Consider the following 20,893-nt stretch of genomic DNA (forward strand, 5'->3'; position numbering starts at 1 on the left):
ACCCCATCCAGCAAGTTTCATCAAATTCCAAAACAAAATTTTTTTCCCGATTTTCTCGATTTTTTCAAAGGGGTACCCCTTAAAAAAATTGCAAAAAATCGAAAAATTTTTTTTATCTCCAATTTCGATAAAACTCAGTATATAAGGTAATTTTGACCCAAAAATTACAAAAATCAGGTGCATTTGTTGGTTGCTCGTTTAGTTTTTGAGATACAGACTAAAATCGATCCAAATTTTGCGATATCTCAGAAACTCTGCATCCAATCATTAAACTAACCTGATTTTTATACTTTTTGGATCAAAATTACCCCATCCACCAAGTTTCATCAAATTCCAAAACAAATTTTTTTTTTCCGATTTTCTCGATTTTTTCAAAGGGGTACCCCTTAAAAAAATTGCAAAAAATTGAAAAAAATTTTTATCTCCAATTTCGATAAAACTCAGTATATAAGGTAATTTTGACCCAAAAAGTACAAAAATCGGGTGCATTTGTTTGCTGGTCGTTTAGTTTTTGAGATACAGACTAAAATCGAACCAAAAATTGCGATATCTCAAACTCTATTCACCCGTTTCACGATGCATTCATATCATACCGCTTCTAGACCCAGCGGTTTCAGCTGTGCGTTGATCGATCATTCAGCTTCCATTCTTATATATATTTATATATATATAGACTTAATAAATTTGGTTACGCCACTGAATAATTATATAAACCCCACTTGAATCACAATAATAATAATAATAAATATAATCTAAATAATTATAATTAAATAAACATATAGTTTATTATTATATTCAAATCTATATATACAAAAAACACATCTGTTTTTGGCATTTAATACATTTAAACCGACTCTAAGTTCTGTAAACCAAGCATGGGCGAGTTATTTTAAGTCAAAGCTACCATTGTCATAACTTTATTGGGTGCCATAAACTTTATTGTATGTCCCCTTATCCAAGACCTCATTGCTCATAGAGAAGGAAGCGAGACGGATACACGACTCGTCTACCTATCTCAGTTTCCATTGTATTAATGAGATAGGTAGAAAAAAAATGTTGTCACTCTGTCTTACTCGTATTTTTGATTGTCACTGGTTAGGTTGTCGCTGACTTACTAGTTTTTTAGATACAGAAGTATGAGTGTCTTCTCTAAGCCACATTTGCCCATGCATGCTCTAAACAGTATTATTAAATGTAACTTGCATTACTTCATTTCTACAATGTTTTAATAAAAATATACAACATTCAATGATCTCATCACAATTTGATTACTTTTCAAAATTATAGTCAGAAGAAATTTTAATATTTTCAGTCCTAAGAATATTAAATTACACATGGATGGTGGTGTGATTGATATTTGAAGACATGACTTCACGACTGAATGGAGGTGTTTGTATTCTGAAACAATTTTTATTTATTTATACTATTCGCTTACGCGGCGTTAAAAATCTTGACTTCATTCAAATATTTACCCGAAATTTTTGCGTAACGTAATATACTTACGTATAGTACAATCAATGCAAAATTTTTATTTCGGAAATAAACGTAGCGCAGGATCTGTGTTAGGTAAGCGAATTCCCTTAGAGATTGAAAAAAAATAACACATTTTTCTTAAAATCGAATATTGCATTTTTAGTTTTCTAAGAATTTCGAAAACTAATCGTCTAGAACCAAAAATCACAAGAGTACTTTTTTGCTTAAAACTGACCAAATTTTACAAAAATGTTTTTTATTTTGAAAAAATCAAAATTTTGTACTTTACGCATACTCTCACCTATCCGTTGTTTATCTGTCGATTTTTCTCATTAACGTGCTTGACCAAACAAATACCTATAATACCTAAATATAACTCTTCTGATACCAAATTTTATTCAAATCGGACTTAAATTGCGACCGCTAGAGAGGGTACAGATACATAAAATCGGCGTTTTTCCATTTCGCCCGTTTTTATTGGATCCTATTTGTATGTAACTAGGATCAATTAAACAACAACTTGAAGTTGTTGTTTGCAAATAGACAAGTCTTTATACGTTATGCTTACGAACGTCGGTTATAACTTGTTAGCATTTCGAATTCTAAGCACTTTCCGTGGAGGAGGAAATTGAGCTATTGCTTTTTCACTGATGATGGAGTTTTGAAAAAATTTCTTCAAATGTTCATCGAAATATAAACAAGGGATGGGCGGGTGCTCAAAGTACAAAATATTGAATTTTATCAAAATAAAAAATATTTTTGTATTTTTTATCAGTTTTAAGCAAAAAAGTACTTTTGTAATTTTTTTCTCTAGACGCTTAGTTTTCGAAATAAATAATATTCGATTTTAAGAAAAATGTTTATTTTTCTATCTCTGAGCGAATTCACTTATCTAACGTAGTTTCTGCGCTACGAATTTTAATACATACAAGCCTGTGTGTCCTCATTGTTTTCCTGTACTTATACCATTTTTGTTAAATAGTCTGTTACAAATAGGAAAATCATAATCTCCCCACTACAATATTATTTTCAACAACCATAACAATAATACATACAAAGTACCTACACTACACGTTTAACAGGGGAAAAAAGTACAACTCTTCTTCTTTTTACCGGAAAGTAAAAAGAACGTACAACGTCAACTCAAATAATGCTGAACAAAGCATTGTTGTTGTTTTTGAGTCTTTGTTTTTCTGTACACAATCATGTTAAAATTGCAAACAAAATATTTATAAATTTATACACAGTAAAGATGAAAATATATTTTAGGAAAAGGAAGGTATTTTGATTGTAAATGTTTATAAGAGGGAGGTGTGGTGTTTCTAACATCAATAATTATAAATGTCTGCTGTTGTTATTTTGTTTTTAGATATAATTGAGATTATTAATTGGGAAATATTAATCTTATACCTACAGATAGTCATAAGTCAGCTAAATCAACGCGGTCAAATTTGGGAACAAAAAATTATCTTAAAATGGGAAATATAACAAACATAAGTACTATAAAATTCTGTATACCATGTGTTTAATTTACATCTTGACATAGGCATCCCCCATAGATATGACAGAGTACATTCGTTAAGTAATGCGTGTAAGAATTCCTTCAAAGTAATTTTCGATTATTTATATGGGTGTAAGTTCAATTCCCTACGCAAAATGTATCAAAGCAAATCTCTTAAAAGGTTCATAACAATGAACCAATGAAAGGTTCATGACTGTGGGCTGTGGGATTTTGCATTCTGCGTTGTAAAGAAAACTAGTTCAAACAAAAATAACAACAATAAAAAAATTAGAAAAATCATTAAAGTTCATCATCACAAACACAGTTTTTTGTAATTAAATAAACGAAAAGAACTTTTATCTCATCAAAACTGTTCGTAAAGAAAAAGACAAATCAACTTAAGAGCAATTGAATTTTTTGTTGTTTAAACCTTTAAATATTTTAATATTAGTGGGGACAATAGAATGCGTTTCTTTATTTAAAACGCCAACAGTTTAAATTATAAAAGAAAACATTTTTTATCTACATAAAAGAAATGCTTCGTGATTAATTTTTACAAACATTTACAAAGGAATTATCTTATATACATTTTTTTGTCTATCATTCTACATTTAAAAAAACATGGCTATATATTTTTGCTACTAAATGAGCTTGTACAGAGTGTATTAAGAATAGTAGCCAAACCTAAAATATCCATTAACGTTAAGAGTAAAGAAATCCTATCGAAAAATCAAATGAAAAAACTCAATCGAATACCTGTTTTAATAATTTAGCCGACACATTCTTCAGAATTTTGAAGCAGAAAGTGGAAAATATCAACATTCGATAAACACACTCCATTTAAAATATGAGGGAAAAATGTTTAAACTTTTTGAAATAACCTCTTTTCCACCTTTAAATGGGTGGTCTGAGACACGTTGTCTAATTATTTTTTTTCGTTTATAAATCCATCTCCTCAAAAAACGATTAAAAAAAGTCTAAAATAGGGCCAAGAAAATACTGAGGAAGGTTCAGTGAAAGGTCAATCGATATCGAATTAACAATTTTCGAGAGATTAATGCACATTCAGACAGATAATTCCATTTCATTAGCTTGAGATTTTTTTGAGAACTAAGTCTATTTAAAAAAAACATTTGAGATTTAACAAAGTAAATTTTGATTGCAATTTACATAATTTTTGGTTTGCAATTTAAACATTTTTTATTATCACATGAATAATTTTCAAAGGAAATAGATTTCTTATCGGGATCAATATGACAATAAATTCTTTTGTAATCATTATCATCACTTTGATGCGTAAAGTAAAAATTTTAAAAACTGTCTTATTTACAAACTGTCATAAGATAAGACACGTTTTTGGCAAAAAAAACAACCATTTCATTGTCAAACAAACGGAATCTGTGTCAAGAAATCTCATTATATAAGTACACATTTTGGTTAAACAATAATATTTTTATACCATGTATATGAAATATACCAAGGTATACTAAGTTTAGTCCCAAGTTTGTAACGCTTAAAAATATTAATACTATGAACAAAATTTTGGTATAAGTGTTCATAAAAACACCTAATTAGTCCATTTCCGATTGTTTGTCTGCCTGTCTGTCAGTTGTCTGTCCGTCTGTCATCACGATTACTCAAAAACGAAAAGAGATATCATGCTGAAAATTTTATAGCGTGATGAGGACGTAAAAAGTGAGGTCGAGTTCGTAAATGAGCAGCATAGGTCAATTGGGGCTTGAGTCCGTAGGACCCATGTTGTAAACCGTTAGAGATAGAACAATAGTTAAAGCGTAAAAAATGTTATATAGAAAATTGTATAGTATATATTATATGGGAATATCAGTTACATATGTGTGGCATGTATGTATGTGTAATATGACAGAGCAATCAACAATGTCTATACATGGTATTTCAAGAATTAACTCAGTCAATTGTTTGTTTTCACTTGTTTTAATAGAATAAAGATTTACAAAAAAAGTTACAAGTTTCAGGTGAGTATAATCGTCATTTAAATTGGTTCTAAACAAACTGAAGATTCTAGATTTAAAAACAATTCTAAAACCTGTATTTATTACACTAACAAGATGGATGAAAGGTGTGAAACACATTTAAATGATTTTAAAAAACGATATAAACGACCATAAAATGTTTACAATTTTCGCCTACGGACTTGAACAAACTTTATCAAATTGCTGACGTGTAATTATAGAGGTATTATATAAGTTATATTTATAACAGTTCTAATACAGTGTTTCTTAACCTGCGGTCCACGTTCTAGCTAAATTATTTACCGGAACATCCAAATGTTTTTTTTTTTTTTTTGTATCTCAGCATACAAAAGAAAATAAATTCAAATTAGATTAAGAAACTTGTATTAGATTAAAACTATATAAACTGTTGCAGTTAAGATTAACGACTGATACTCCTAAATGTTTTTATCCAACTTTTGTGTTTTTGAATGATTCTGGTGTCTAGGTAAATGTCGAGTATATAAGCTTACAGGGTGATTTTTGGAAACCGAGCCTATCGACAGCTTTTTGTGCCTTCCCAAATTAAGTCAGAAGTGGTTAATTTAATAATTATTAAATAATTTTATGAAGAATTAAATCAAATCGGAGATACTCAAATTTTTGTCAGATTAAGGTGGAGGAAATAGAGTATATGAGATATTGACCCCCAACTGAAGGCGAGGTAAGTTTAGAGCAGTTGTTCCTTTCATCTCCCCTAGAACCTTGAGTAATTATTGATGTGGTTGGCTGTTTGCCAAAATGCTGCTGGATTTATAAAATTTTCAAGGCAAAAATTGCTGATTTTTTCCACTTTAGGTAAAAAAATTTCTTTTCAAGCTCGCTTTGGGCCAAAAGCTAAGTCCCCCTCATAAGTATTTGTGCATATGCATATTGTTTGGCTATAAAAACAGTCTAATCGGAAAAACATCGGATTCTAATATATTATCATATTCAGGTAGAAAGTTAGAAACCACTGTTTTAATGTAATTCAGGATGGATATTATAGAATTTGTTTGTTCTAAACACAAAAGTAAAATTCATAATGATTTGAACATTAATATATGATGTTTGAATCACATGCAAAAGAAATGAAAGCATACAAGTTTTTTGATATTTTGTTCGCGACGTCTGCACCCGTTAGCAATTTTATTTGTTTTTTTTTCCTGTACTCTATTTCAACAAAAATTATTTTTTCTAATTATTAGTTTTTCAAGCATTTTTGTTTGAAGCAATGTGAAAGTATTGGAAAAAAATTACGAATGTAGAATATTATTTAAAATTGTGTGATCCCGATATCATTTAATCTAAGAAGTAAAATTTACAAAATCCCTAACAGCTATTACACACAAAAGCGTTTATAAACATTGAAAAATTATTGAAATGAGCTAGAAAATTTATGATGATTTTTATATCATATTTTTCATCATAATGTATAAAAAACATTTTATATTTACTTTAAACGTTGCTTTTATGTTTTAAACATGTGATGTAAATCGTATTATGACCTATTTTTGTCTGACATTTTACGCCTTCGGGATTACTAGGAATTGTCATTTTCTGGTTTAAATGTTTGTTAGCAAGTTTTTATAACAAAAAAATCAATACTTCTTTACATGTGATAATAAATTGCTACCTAACCCTTTTTAAGTATTATACTTTTTAAGTATTATAAAGCTGGGTGTCTCTTTTGTGGTTGGGTTCGTATGAGATTATCGAACTTGTTATTCACTAGCTCAAAATTCATTATAATTTTATTCGAAAATAAAAAGATAAAAATTTGTACCTAAACAGTATATCCCAGAAGCTATTAGCTACTCTTTGTTGAGACATTTCTTTCCAGGTATAAGTCACAAATAAGGTTCAAGCAAAAATCGTTCGAATTAAAGGGAGGAATGTCATAGGTACCTTGAATTCTACTTGGTTCTTCACGGTCGGCTAAAAAACCAATGCGTTTTCGTTACTTTCTAGAGACAAAAGAACGCGTTAAATCAGAAAAAGTTAATATTTTTTATTTAAAATATTTTTTTTTCAGCTTTATATCTTTTTCGTTTTTGAAAACCGAAAATGGATTTTATGAACACCTATACCAAAATTTTGTTCGGAACATCAATATTTCAAAGCGTTACAAACTTGAGACTAAAGTTAGCATACCTTGATATATTTCATATATACATGGTATAAAAACGGAATTTAGAGCTTCTATGATTTGTTTTCAAAATAGTTTGAATGAAAATAAATATTCCGAAAATCAATTTCCATTATAAACTTCAAATTCATCCAACATTTATCAAATCATTGTATAATTTATCATGTGATTATAAAATAAATATTTATAAATATTAAAATTTATTATTGTCATTTCCAAGATTCATTTTATTGTTGAGGTCTTAGGTGACTGAACTTGATATGCACAATAAGAGCTAGACTACGTACTTAGTACATGTTATTATTATATCAATTTTCATGCAAAAAAAATTATTTTTTTATTCAAGTTTATTTAAAACAAATGCTATATAAGTTGCATGCATACATAAAAAGTAATTGTTATTTGTGTGTGGATGGAAATTATTGTAATAGCAGTTTATCGAAATCAGATAAATTTCCCATTAAATATGTCTTATAAAATGTCTTTATAGACCAATATAATACATAAAACAAACTATTATTACTGGGCGTATTGATTTCTCAAGAGTTATGTATTTTTATCATAAGTATTGTGTCACACAAATGTGTTATATAAAAGATTCTTATCTGAAAATACAAATTAGAATTCGGTATCTTTAACTTCACATTTCTTAATGGCGAAGTTGAAAGAATGTCCGTTAACAAAAGAACATGAAGCTTGTTGGCTTCTTCTTTCAGAAGAAAAGGTGCACGCATCTCTCCTGAAATTTCCATTCTTTAATAAATCAGGTCCATCAAGCTTAATTCTTTCCTCCGTGGTCTATTTATTTACCCCAATTTCGTTTAAATATTAAAAAAATTAGTTTGCCATGCCATTTCGAGTCATGTTTTGAAAACCAAAATACAGAAGGATTTAAAAGCTACGTAGACTCTACCTGGCGATAGAAAAAAATAACTATGGGTGTTAGCTCGTACAGATACATAATATTTAACGGAAATGTTGTTTACAATATTATAAACCATACATAAATAAAAAGCATACCTTTTTTTTACTCGTGATTTACATTTTTTACTCGCCAACATATTTAGAAATAACTATTAAACATGCATGATTATGTGTAACAAGCATTGTTTAAAATCAATAACTTGTTGAATTACCATCAAATTAGTTATAAACAAGTAGGTACTATTTAGTTATAAATCAATAAAACGTATTGGTTGTACATAAAATATCATAAGTTTAGAATTCATAATTTTACAGCCTGCCATTTAAGACATATAAAATAATCGTCATCCCATTTTTTTAATTTTATTTTAATTTTTATCGCTATCAAAGTAGGAAATGGCTATGTGCACGATAGAATCGGGATTGGATCAGTATTGGGTAAGTCCAGTTCATTCCCAAGCCTTGGTTTGCTTGTTCTTGTCCAAGCCTTGATTAAATCTAATAAACCAAGCCTTGAGCAATCAATCAAAAGCCTTACACAAAACTTATAAATTAAGTTCAGAGACCTTCCCAAGGCTTCAACCAAATATGATGAACCAAGTTTGTCGTCCATTCTTCTTTCAATATATCCAGATTTTAAGGCTATAAAGTTTAAATTTCCAATCAAATATCTTCCCTATATGCGGTCCTAATTTCAGGGTAATAAGCTAATTGCAACATGCAATTAGAAAAACTTTATTCGTGAAAACAAAACTAACAACTATATTTGATTTTAAGTCACAAGGTACCTCTTAAATAGTCGCTCTATTAGCTCAGTTGGTTTAGGCGTAACCAATTCCGTCCGCGGTATGCTTACGGTAGAGGCTTCGATTCCCGCCGTAGCAACAAAATTAATTTAATTAATAGTTGTGATGGGCTGGTGTAGTATATGGTTTTTGCATGAAGGAGGTGCACTCAGCCTCTCAAAATAATTGAGTAATGGATAAATGAACTATTATCAGCGGAAAGGTGGTAAAACACATATATGGATGGTATCACAATGGGCTCTATAGCCTAAGTGTGTCCTTCGTGGACAGCCAATACAACCTAACCTAACCTACCTAATAAACAATAAAGTAAGGTAGCGCATCAAGCTTAAAAAGGTTATAAGTTATGTGTTCCTTACCACTAAATTTACGTTTGTTTTTTTGTTCAATATTCGAGTATTTTAACTTTATGTACAACCAGTAAATTAAATGAAAATTCTATAATTCTGTAGTAGTTCGTTTAAAACGAAAATAAATATAACTGTATTTATGGTAATTATTCCAATGATATGTACTGTGTAAATATTTACACAAAACCGATTAATAATGTCTGATATATTTGCATAGAACATTGAATCCATCCATATCCGATGCATATGAACTATTTATATTACGGGGCATCGATTCGAACCAAGATCAATGTTTCTGTACTAATAACATATTAAACAAGTGAAAAAAAACAATTGACTGAGTTAATTGTTGAAATACCATGCATAGTCAGTGTTGATTTCTTTATCACATTACACATACAAACATGTGACACATACATAAACTGATAATCAATTATAGTACATATTATAAAATTTCCGCCTAATTGGCGCCCTCACGGGTAAACAGTGATGTTTACGAAAAAATGTTTCAAACAAAAGTTGTTTAATTTTTGATAAAGAACATTTTTTACATTTAAACTTTTGTTCTATCTCTAACGGTTTACAAGATGGGTCCTACGGACCCAAGACCCAATTGACCTATGATGCTCATTTACGAACTTGAACACACTTTTTACGTCCTGAATACGCTGTAAAAATTTCAGCTCGATATCTTTTTTCGTTTTTGAGTTATCGTGTCCACAGACGGGCGGACAACCGGAAATGGACTAATTAGGTGATTTAATGAACACATATGACAAAATTTTTTTCCTAGCATCATTATTTTTAAGCGTTACAAACTTGGGACTAAACTTAATGTACTATGTATATTTCATATATACATGGTATAAATATTGAAGTTAAATTTAGAATCTTTAGAAGAATTTACATGTCTAATTTCAGCAATTGAATAATTTTTGAGATTCATTAAGTAGTACTTTTTACTAGCCTGCTTGAAAGAAAAAGCAAATATTTACGTATACTTGTCTAGGTTTCAATCAAGGACATTTCTAAGTTTTCTGTTAGTACCCTGTACTTTTAACTCCACATTCAGCATTCAAATAAAATAAAAAAAGGGTAAAAATATACAAGTATGTACACTCACTGTCAGAAAAAGTGCCACAGTTAAAACATTCTAAGCGTACGCATCATATGTTATGTTATAATAGTAACACTTAGAATGTTTTAAAACGAGCATTTTTTGTGACATTGAGTATATGTTTAAAATAGTGAAGTATCATTCAGTAACTCGATTAAATAGGTACTTATGTGTGTAATAATATGTGAACTTATGTAGAATAGTTGTAAATAATACTCACTAAATGGCAAATCTTAACTACTTGATGCCCTCATCTCAGTAAAATATTTGTTTTTTTAAAGCTTTTATACTTAAATCCATAAATTTTTATACCATGTATATATGAAATATACATAGTATATTAAGTTTAGTCCCAAGTTTGTAACGCTTAAAAATAATGATGCTAGGAAAAAAATTTTGTCATAGGTGTTTATAAAATCACCTAATTAGTCCATTTCCGGTTGTCCGCCCGTCTGTGGACACGATAACTCAAAAACGAAAAAAGATATCGAGCTGAAATTTTTACAGCGTACTCAGGACGTAAAAAGTGAGGTCAAGTTCGTAAATGAGCATCATAGGTCAATTGGGTCTTGGGTCCGTAGGACCCATCTTGTAAACCGTTAGAGATAGAACAAAAGTTTAAATGTAAAAAATTCCTTATCAAAAATTAAACAACTTTTGTTTGAAACATTTTTTCGTAAACATCACTGTTTACCCGTGAGGGCGCCAATTAGGCGGAAATTTTATAATATGTACTATACTTGATTATCAGTTTATGTATGTGTCACATGTTTGTATGTGTAATGTGATAAAGAAATCAACACTGACTATGCATGGTATTTCAACAATTAACTCAGTCAATTGTTTGTTTTCACTTGTTTAACATTTACGTTTAAAATTACCCTCATAGATTGATCAAGAGAAATTTTGGAGGAATGTATCATAAGAAATACATGAAGTCAAAACAGAGAATTAAATTAAAAGACAGTGCTTGAATTATTTTTATTAACCCCCGAACCAAAAAAGAGTTATAAGTTATAAGTTTGATCGATATGTGTGTGCGTCTGTCTGTCTGTAGCATCGTAGTGCTTAAACGAATGAACCGAATTTTTTAAAGGAAAGTGTTCTTACTTGAACCAACTTTCGTACTTGCAACAACTAAAAAATAGGTGATAATCTCCAAAATCGGTTCAGCTTGTAGAATTTTTTAAGGGAAATTTTAATTTAATAGAGAGTGTTCTAAGATATCTTTAGAGCGGTTTAGGGTTCTGTACCCGAAAAATTTGTCGGGTGTTTTTTTAATTTTGTAAATTTCACTTGTCTTAAGATTAGATTGTTTTATTTTAAATAAATCAACAGTATACATATTGTTGCTATTAAATATTGATTAATAATTTTACATTAATTATATTTATGTAAAATGATGAATGCCTGTTTACATAGATAATAATTCTATTTGTGTAATAAATACCATGATCTTTGTAGACATATGATTTTAAAATATTTACATTTATAAATATTAATGTAAACTTAATATTTCATAAATCAAACAAATATTATGTGTCTAAAATTGTTTCATTTGAAATAAAATCAAAGAAAAATATTTTTTCATTTTATATTGTAACCCATCTTTTGAATCTACAAAAATAAGAATACCATTAAGGATTTACAAGTGAAATTTAAGAAAACTCCAACAAATTTCTTGGGTACGGAACCCAAGACTCGCACTTAAGGCACATAAGAACCGGAACACACTTCCACACGGTACCGGAATTAAGCACATAAGTGACAGATACCGAAAAACTGACATCACAGTTCAAAATAATGATCCAAAATTAATGGGTTTCAACGGATCAAATTTGCCTGTGTTATCAAAAAAATCAAATTTTTTAACTTAATGACGTCATCAGAATCAAAAAAATTTAATTTTGCTCTATCACACCCAAATTTTATCCAATTTTGATCAACCAAGTATCTAAGCCTACTAAATTTGGGCCATACTTTTCAAATTTGTGATCATAATTAACCTAGCTCTAATAGATTTCAAGAATGTGGAGTCCTGGTTCTAGAATTAAACACATAAGTGATAGCTAGCGAAAAACTGGCATCACAGTTGAAAAGAATGATCCAAAATTAGTGGATTTCAAAAAAAATTCCAATAAGATCGGATCAAATTTGCCTGTGTTATCAAAAAAACCAAATTTTTTAACTTAATGACGTCATCAGAATCCAAAAAAATTTAGTTTTGCTCTATCACACCCAAATTTTATCCAATTTTGATCAACCAAGTATGTAATCCTACTAAATTTGGGTCATACTTTTCAAATTTGGGCTCAAAATTAACCTAGCTCTAATAGATTTTAAGAATGTGGAGCCCTGGTTCCGAAATGAAGCACATAAGTGATAGCTAGCGAAAAACTGACATCACAGTTCAAAATAATGACCCAAAATTAATGGGTTTCAACGGATCAAATTTGGCTGTGTTATCAAAAAATCAAATTTTTTTATCTTTATGACGTCATCAGAATCAAAAAAATTTAATTTTGCTCTATCACACCCAAATTTTATCCAATTTTGATCAACCAAGTATCTAAGCCTACTAAATTTGGGCCATACTTTTCAAATTTGTGATCATAATTAACCTAGCTCTAATAGATTTCAAGAATGTGGAGTCCTGGTTCTAGAATTAAACACATAAGTGATAGCTAGCGAAAAACTGGCATCACAGTTGAAAAGAATGACCCAAAATTAGTGGATTTCAAAAAAAATTCCAATAAGATCGGATCAAATTTGCCTGTGTTATCAAAAAAATCAAATTTTTTTACTTAATGACGTCATCAGAATCAAAATTTTTAATTTTGCTCTATCACACCCAAATTTTATCCAATTTTGATAAACCAAGTATGTAATCCTACTAAATTTGGGCCATACTTTTCAAATTTGTGACATAAGTGATAGTTAGCGAAAAACTGAGTGAATCGCTGCTGAAAAGAATGTGCCTCTATTTCTGTTGCGCCGGTGGCGGGGGCCTTCTTTGGCACGCCCAAGTTACGGACCTGCACACACACACATAGCGGTCAACCTTATAACACCTCTTTTGTTTAGATCGTGGGTTAACAAGTTTTTATCTTTATACCACAAGCGTTATTTTCAAGACAAACTACACACTAGTTTCTGAAGTTTTTTTTACTAAAATTTGAAATAGCAAAATTTTACTGTATTTTTAATTTTTGAGAAGGGTTTATGCGTTTTTCGTGTTAATAAAATATTCATATTCGATGTAGACGAGTCTAAAAACTATATATGTACAAATTCCTACATCATTCAATGGGAACGATAAATTAACCAGTTGGCAGAGTCATCAGACATAGAATGTTCGTATAAAAAAGGTCAATACAGCGTGTTTCAGAAAATATTAATAATGTATTATTGGAAACGATCATCTTCTTTCATGTGACTTTTTTTAATCTTTGCTAATAGGCAATTTTGAGTAAGAACAATAGTCGAACGCAATGCTTTGGAGAGAATTTTGACTTATTTATATTATTTAAAAAAAATCCTGAATCATGAATATCACTCATAAGATAAAAAACTGTTTATAATATATAGATAAAAAGTTTCCTGAAATGAATTTCCAAAAGATGCCATACAACACCATATCGGGTAAAGTATTACAAAAATTTTAATAATTGAGAAAAAATATTCATAGAAAAACTTATCAGTTCCTGTAGACAGAAACTAAATTTTAGTATTCACTGAGTAAATTGTCTATATTCATTCCCTTTATTATGTTTTCAATGTAATATATATTATAGCTAGGCGGAAATCTAATCTCTTTTGAGTAAGCAAAAACTTTGAAGCTTTTTTTCCTGCAAAGCTTAGAGATCGTAGTAATTATAACCAAAACTTTTTTGGTTATAATCATTTGAAAATGATTGGTTTGAAGTTTGAGAACACAGATTAAACAAAAAAAATTTTGTTGGTGAATTATGTTGACACTATAAATATAATTAAAATTTTCTTTTATTATTTAGCTTTCGACATTTCATAAACCAAGACAAATATCGAAAAACTGTATTCTTATTTTTCGATTACATTCATGAACTTATAACAAAATTCGTCATCAAAGTTGAAAATAAGATACAAATAATTGCAATCACAAGTTTAAACTTGCCTTGGCGCTCGTACTATCTTAAGGTGGATCGAAAAAATGCGCTCGCTAATTTTTACATACTCAGAGCAGGTCAGTTTTTCCTCTCGTTGCAACAGATACGAATGAAAATATTCAACATTATATTCAGCCATACATACAACATTAAACTACGAACTAAAAACACATAATATAAAGCAAAGATATCGTTGTTCATATCACTGTATTCCTATTCTTCTCTCTGGTTACGCATGAATGAAGATGGTGTGTGCATTTGGTTTACTGAAACAACTCATTTTGATATGAATTCATCATCATAGGAAGAATAACAGCATCATAATCGCCCGCGTCTAATACTAAATGTTTTAAAAGTTTGCAAAGCAAATAAGCAATTTAGTTACAGATATAAATATTCTTTATGCTATCGAAAATTTTGTTCGACCATTTTGGGACCAAAATTTTAGTAAAACAAAAAATCTAAAGCATTAAAACATTCTTTCCAAAAATTATATCCAAAAAGTACAAGAGCCGGTGAGAGATAAAGCTTCACTCATCTAATAACCAGATGGGAAATATTCTTTATATAATTATATTGATTGATAAACACGTATCCAAGTGTTCAGCTATTTTTATACCCTGTATATAAGTAATATATATCAAGGTATACTAAGTTTAGTCTCAAGTTTGTAATGCTTAAAAATATTGATGATACGAACAAAATTTTCGTATAGGTGTTCATACAATCACCTTAAGAGTCCATTTCCGGTTGTCGGTCTATTTGTAAACACGAAAACTCAAAACGGATTTACATATATACTATTTATAACTTCGTGCGGTTTTTGTGAAACAGAGTATACCTACTTATAAAAAAAATAATGCAACTTCTATATTTTCAAATATTAAATAAAAATTATTTTTGGAATACACGGTATTTTATTAATTACTTTCAGCATTTCTATGTTTATGATATTGTAGACAAAAGGGGACGATGCGATGCCGCTTCGTTAACGTGGCGACGCTACACATTTTTAGAATATAAAACTATATAATGATCATATTGATAGTTGATTTACCCCAACAGTCTACAATCGCCGTTTATCCCTTTGTTTTAATGTATGGTCACTTGTGGAAAATATTAATTTGAAGATTAAAATAAAATTTTTTTTTATTCTAAAAATCTATGGACGCCACTGTAATCGCTGCTCTGAAGGTTTTATCCCTCATTCAGAAAATAAATAGGAAGTCAGTATTTCAGTGTCGCGATAAAATATAATTTTTTTTATACCAGTAGTTTATTTCACAAAACTGTACGTTATCTTAGATTCGAATTTTCAATAGTATTTCAGTATTTAAGGACTAAAATATCGCTTCAGAAGTAACATTTAGAAAATTTCCAAAAAACTTAAAACAAAGTAATCTGTGAATTACTTTGACGTTTTTATTTTTAAACAATATCGTTTTTCTTTTGATATAATAAATACTAAAGAAATAAGATGACATTGTATTTCTATTGAAAATTCTTTATTTATTCTTCCAAATCAATTTCATCCCCTTCAAAGTAATCCCCTCCCGATGCAATGGCACTTATGCCAACGGATTTTCCAATCTTCGAAACACTGGTTGTAGTCACTTTTCGGGATTGCCTTCAGTTTCGTCTTCGTTGCGGCTTGAATCTCCTCTATCGTATCAAAACGGTGTCCCCGGAGTGGTCTTTTGAGCTTTCTGAACAGCCAGAAGTCGCACGGCGCCAGATTAGGTGAATACGGTGGTTGCGGAACGATATGGGTTGAGTTTTTGACGAAATGATTACGAATTATGAGTGCAGTATAGGATGGTGCATTATCGTGGTGTAAAAACCATGAATTGTCTTTCCACAATTCCGGCTTTTTTAGGCAAATTGCGTTACGCAAATGACTCATAACGTTCAAATAATATTCCTTGTTGACTGTTTGGCCAGGTGGAAGGAATTCATAATGCACACACAACAAACGCACGCAGTTTAAATTCAAATGTCACCTTATTTTTTGACACAGTTTTAATATTTGCAATGTAACTGTAGTATTTTGAACATTTTTTATCACCATATATGATAATATGTTCTCTCTTTTACACACTTCAAGATAACAATAACACACCACACTTATATGAAGTCCTTGTATTTCATTATTTCTAAAGAACTTCCTGCATTCACACATAAAAATGGAAAAAATATAATAATAAAAGTATAAAAACCACTTACATTTATTAGTTTAAATAAAGTGGATATGCTTTTTTTATAGTTAAACGATAGATAGATGATGATTGTCAATTTAAATGTACATCAATAATACTTAAATTTGAAGGTCATACAATACACTAAATATTATCATTATTATTAATAACTGGAGTAGTAGACTAGATGACAATAGATAATAAAAGTATTTAAATAAAAATGTATGTTAGAGTTAAATAGTTATTTTAGTTTATTTTGAATTTTATCAATTGAATAGATTCCATTAAAATATATGGGTCAGTTTATTTAATTTATTTTAAATCAAAATTAAGACCCTAGCATAGAAAACAGTATTGAACGATATATCGAGGTAAGAAAGTCATTAATAATGAGAACTTTTTCTCGGATTTAAAAGCTAAATAAGCTTTAGTTATTTATACATTTACAATCAAGGACTTACAATGGGAGAGTACAAAGAGATCAGAAATGAGAAGGTCATCCATCCGCACTCCTCTTTTGATAAGAGTTCTGTTAACATAATATCTAAATTGCGTAGCTGACTAACTGTAGAAAGCTCCCCGAAGCATAGCCCGGCTACTTCTGAACGCTTTAGAAGTGTTGGACACTTGATTGATAAAAAAAGCTAAAAAAATTTTAATGAAAAATACTTTTTAAGGGACAAGCTTTTATTGTACTAAAAATTAGAAAATAATTTTATCTATGAGTCACTCATACCCAACTATTCGTAAAAGCTTGAGACGCTCAATTAAAAATGTCAAAAATGAATCGGAACACTTCATCTACTCTACTTTTACAAATATTCGTGTATGAGTGACTCATAGATAAAAAATATTTTCTACTTTTTAGTACAATAAAAGCTTGTCCCTTAAAAAGTATTTTTTATTAAAATTTTTTTGTTTTTGATTCACACTATTTTTAAAAACTGCGTTCTATATTTAAACACTAAACTAAAATTATTTAAATTTATGAAAGATAATTATTTATAATAATTATTACAAAACATTTTTAATATATAATTATTTTATTTAAAAAAAAATAATGTGGTTTATATTTTGTTTTCTAATTCTCAGAGATTTGTGCAAAAATATTTAATAATAATGAAATATTAAAATATAACACAATAGCTATATATTAAGTTTTTATATTTTTACCCGACTATAAAAACAAAAAAGAAGAATTATGATTATAGCAATTTATGAGTTTGTCCTTTCTAGCTTGAAGATAAATGTATCATGTTTGATAAAATATGAATGATCTTGAAGACTATATCCCGACAATAAATGGTGCTCGAAATATGTCATAAAATTATGCATTTATAAACCAACAAACTTGAGAACTCATGTTTAGTATCAAATTCAAGATTTCAAGATTTTCTTTCTTATTTTGGAAATGCGTCTGTATTATGAAAACTAGTGTATAGAAATATCAAAATTCTGATTCTATTTGACAGATTTTTTGAATTAGCAACAGTAGCAGTCGGAATAAAATTCAGAGTTTTGGTATTTTAAGTTTGTACTACATAACATGTTTGCTTCTTTTGCGTAGTCGGTTTTTAGTTTTTATTTTATTAATATTAATCAAAATATACAATAACAAATTGGTAACATTTTATACTTAATTAATAAAATGGTTGTTAACATACAAACAAAAAAGTGTTCCCTCATTGTAATTTTAATATAGTAATTAATTTTAGAACAATAATTAATAATTGATTCATTCATTCCCAGAAGCAAAATTTGTTTAGTTGTTCTTGTTACACACAAAAACCCTTATTATATTGACAGTATAACATATAGTTGACCTTGAAATGGTATAGGAAAACAATAAAATATTCAAAAGATTACGTTCAATTATTAATGAACATGTGTTGGTTCTCGATATAATTTATTAAATTACTAATATACTTATTACGTATTAAATATTCAGACTTCTCGTATTCGACCAATCAAAAGCTTCTTAAATGTCGCGCTAGTATTTAATTTAAAATGATGGCCAATTAGTGTTCATTTCGCTTCTGGCTCGAAAGGGCTTATAATTATTGACTAAAATGAGAGGAAATCGGCAAATGAAATATTCGAATCATACTTGACAGTATCTACTTACGGTATACACTTTCAAACATTCGATTGCCAAAAACTTCAAACTCATAACCCTTGGACTTATCGTTCTATCGCAGAATTTGATGAGTATCATGGCGAAGTTTACGATATATTATCTAACAGCCTCCTCCGTGTTTGAAATAACATATAGTTAAACTTTCAGCTCGAAATCTCAAAAAAATTACAAAATTACAAAATTTTAAAAACCCTCGATAAATATTTCTGGTACGGTACCCTAAACTAAAACTTGAAACGTATCGAAAAGCATTCTTCATTAACCTTTTTCCTTAAGGCCTTCTCCAAACTGAACCAATATTGAGGAATATCAACTATATTTTACTGGTTCTGGGTACGGAACGCTAAACTCGGACTTAAAACATACCTAAGAACACTCCCCATTAAGTTACCTTTCAAACGAAACAAAAAATCAAAATCGGTTCAGTCGTTTAGGCGCTACGATGCCATAGACACACAGACACACATAGCGGTTAAACTTATAACACCCCTTTTTGTAAATACTTAAGGAACAAAGTTTTATGATTTTCAAAAGTAGAAAATAATTTTTTCTATGAGAATAATCCTTAATATTTTAAATTGAGCGCCTCAATTTTACAAATAGACAAGTATTAGTGGCTCCTAGAAAAAATTATTTTCTACTTTTTAATACCATAAAAGTTTGTACCCTAAAAGTATTTTTTATTTAAGTTTTATATCAAAAAATTCAAATCGTAATAATATACCAATTGTTTTGTTCATCTTCATGACTCACGGTGTGAACATAATTATCTTATTTTTGATAGATAACAATACTTGGGGCGCATTTTATTTTTTTATTATTTATTAAATTTACATCGTGGAAATAAACTGTATACAAACAATAATAGGCTACGTTGTTGTCTATACAAGGATAGATTATACACAAATTTTATAATGCTGGGAATTTCCGTTTGATATAAAAATGTAAGTTAAAATTGAATAAATATATTCAAGAAGTAAAGTTAGTGCATACATTTAAATAATATAGTAGAATCTATTTATTATAATAATCTTGATTATCTAAAACAATGCTATATAATGATGTTAACATACTGCCCATGCAGATTAAATGATAGGTAATGTAGGTATCTGGTTTGATAAAGAATGTTCAGAAGGTAATGGTACAAATGGTATATATTACCGACAACAGTTTTCTATATAGGGTAGACCATTTTAATCTATTATGGTTCATAAGTCGTTTTTTTAGTTAATCAATAAAAAAATAACTTTAACAAAATTTGCAGAGTTTGATGGGAGACATCAGATTGGACCTAGTTCTCCGGGTTGCTTTAATGGTCAATTAAGATCTCCAACACTTTAAGTTAGAAACTTGATCCTCATAAAATTCTCGGAAAAATATGTCATTATTGTATTAAATCGTTTTAGCCAAAAAGTTGTCAAAGGCAATAGAGGGAATGTGTGTCCATGAATTTGACCTGAAATTCTAATTTCAAGATCATTTGACCTTGATCTTCAAATGATTTTGAAAATTTACTTAAAAGTTATAAACACAGACGAATGACCTTTATTGTTCTTAATAACTTTTGTCTCAAAACTTTTCTTAAGCTGACGTATTTTCTTTCGATTAAATACCTGTTGAAAAAATCTTTGATCCATAAAATAGGGTAATCGGGTTCATTTTACAGCTAAATCGATAGTTTCAGAGATTTCAGGCGATATGTAAACAACAACTCATCATATCCTTCAAAGGACACGATTTTATTGAAATTAAAAAATTGTTGCTAGATTTTTCTTAAGAATTTTTTAAGGGAATTGTTTTTCTTATTTGAAACGCAGCCTTATCGAAAAAAAATCGTAGAGGAAAGTTTAGTAGACTCGTCAAAAAGAACCCATTAACGAAGTTTCAAGTATGTATTTATCATTTAAAAAACCCGTGGTTTTCCACGGTCTATATTGGCAGGCACCCAGAGTATATTCAAATAAAATTATTATGAAAATTCACTGTGCATTGTTTCTTAATTTTAATTTTACATATTTCATACTTTTAATGTAGGGTATGTTTCTAGATTGTTACATAAATAATAATTTGTAAATTAAAATTCATTT

The 20,893-nt window shown here is 29.2% G+C and overlaps 1 protein-coding gene across 1 annotated transcript in view; it reads right to left on the reverse strand.

Moving 5' to 3' along the window:
- The window catches only part of LOC123291838 (myosin-VIIa), a 93,421-nt gene that overhangs the window by 47,371 nt on the left and 25,157 nt on the right, over window positions 1–20,893 (reverse strand). The window lies entirely within an intron of this gene.

Source organism: Chrysoperla carnea, chromosome 2 (genome assembly GCF_905475395.1).
Source record: "Chrysoperla carnea chromosome 2, inChrCarn1.1, whole genome shotgun sequence".
Classification (NCBI taxonomy): Eukaryota; Metazoa; Arthropoda; class Insecta; order Neuroptera; family Chrysopidae; genus Chrysoperla; species Chrysoperla carnea.